Here is a 2,228-nt window from a genome sequence, read left to right on the forward strand (position 1 = left end):
GAGAGAGAGAGAGAGAGAGAGAGAGAGAGAGAGAGAGAGAGAGAGAGAGACTTCATGTATCCTCTCCTGCCAAGTCCCAAATGATGCAGCTATAAGATGACATGTCTTGATGACCGTGAATTCCCAAATGACTGTATATAGGCCCCTGCTAAGTCTTTATGGACATACATGTAGCATGAGCAAGAAACAAATTCTTGTGTTAAGACACTAGGGTTTGGGGTTAATTTGTTACCTACTATGATATAGCTTATTCTGACTAATACAGAAATAAACTATTATAATATCTGATAAGGCAAGTTCACCTGAGTGCTCATTTCATGGTTTTCTTATCGATTTTGGAGCATCACATTTAAACTTTAATTCAATTTTTAAAAACCCAAGCAAGCTGCATTAGCACTGTAGATGGAACTGCCTGGAATTAATTTAATTTTCACAAAATTAATGTTTTTATATTAAGTTTTTTCATCCAAGAATGTAGTATGCCTTTCTATTGTTTCAAGTCTTGTTTTATGCCTTTCGAAAACATTTTATAATTTTGGTTAAAATAGATCTAGTCTTTTGAGTAAATTTATTTCCATGTATTTTGTAGTTGTTTTCCTATTGTTAATGAAATATTTTTTCCTTTTTATCCTAGATCAAAGAAAACCTATTTACTTCTGTGTATATGTGTTTGTGTGAGTGTGTGTGTATTCTAGCCATCTCAATATATTTTTCAAACATTTTATTGTTTTTTACTCGAGTTTCTTTAGTTTTCAATCACATTACTAACATTTTATTTTCTCACTGAATTTTCATTATGTTCCAAGACAATATTAAATAAAAATGACAGCTGGTATTTTCATATAGTTTCTGAATTTAATTAAGATAGCTTTAGTTTTTGCCATTTAGGATAATTGTTGTTAAATTTGCTCAACAGTCTTTTATGTTTAAGTAGTTTCCTTCTACTTTATTTTGCCTTGAAGTTTTAATAGGAATGTTTTGCAATTTCCTTTATTTTTAAATTCCTTTGTCAGGATTTGCTGATATGAGTGTGTAAGTTTTTTTTCACTAATTTGTTGCCATATGGATTAAGTGGGTAGACTTCCCAACACTGACCCAAACATTGACCACCCTACTATTCCTGGGATAAATTCTGCTGGGCCAGAGGTTGTACCATTCCTTTGATATATTGCTGGATTCAACTTGCTAATGTTTTTTTTGGTTTGGTTTTTTTTTTTTTAAAGATTTTATTGGGGAATTTGGGGAGGGGAACAGCGTTGGGGAATTGGGGAAGAGGAACAGACAAGTTGCTGTCCTTTTGTTCTTCAGTCTAGTTGTGGAGGACGTCGCTTCACTGGCCCATGTTGGTATTATCATTGCGCTCTTCCTGGCTGAGGCAATTGGTCACTGGCCATTGGACAGCCACTCACAGCGGCTCACGGCAGCTCTTGCCAGCTGCCGGCCTCTCATGTTGGCTGCCGGCCACTCACGGTAGTTCACAGCAGCCCGCTGCAGCCCCACTGCAGCCTATGCCGTCGCTGGCCACTCACAGAAGCCCAGCTCCAGGTCGAGCTGTGGTTCACCATCTTAGCTGTAGAGGGCGCAGCATCACTGGCCCATGTGGAAGCTGAACCGGCGGCCCTGCTGCTCAGAGCTCCCGCTCCCAAGCCAACTCTTAGCCAACTGAACCACTCAGCCGGAGCCCAACTTGCTAATGTTTTATTTAACATATTTGCCCCAATTTTTCTAAGTGAGGTTAATGTTTAGATTTTTTTCCTTTTCTATTTTGATCAGGTTTTAGTATTAGTTTTCTGCATCAAAAAATGAATTTATCTCATCTTTAACTATGGCCAGAAATATGAATTCTGATCTCTGATCCAGTGGCATTAGCATCACCCAGGAGCTAGTTGGAAATGCAAATTCTTGGTCCAATACAGAACTACTAAACTATAATCTGCATTTACATAAGACCCTAGGTGATGTGTATGCACATTACAGTTTGAAAAGCTTAAAATTGGTCTAGTGTTTTCCAGTTGCTCAGAAGACAAGAATCTCTTCTTTTTTAGCTGAGCCATTCTGCCACCTGTTGGCAGCTCAGTGGCAGCTCAGTTTGGGCTGGGCATCGAACCGCTACTGCTCAGAGCTCGCACTCTTGAGTGAGCTCTTAACCAACTGAGCCACTTGGCAAGCCCAAGAGTTGCTCGTTATGTAAACATATTATCAGTTCCTCTGAAAATTCTGATTTTGTA

Source organism: Hipposideros armiger, unplaced genomic scaffold (genome assembly GCF_001890085.2).
Source record: "Hipposideros armiger isolate ML-2016 unplaced genomic scaffold, ASM189008v1 scaffold_553, whole genome shotgun sequence".
In the NCBI taxonomy this organism is placed as follows: domain Eukaryota; kingdom Metazoa; phylum Chordata; class Mammalia; order Chiroptera; family Hipposideridae; genus Hipposideros; species Hipposideros armiger.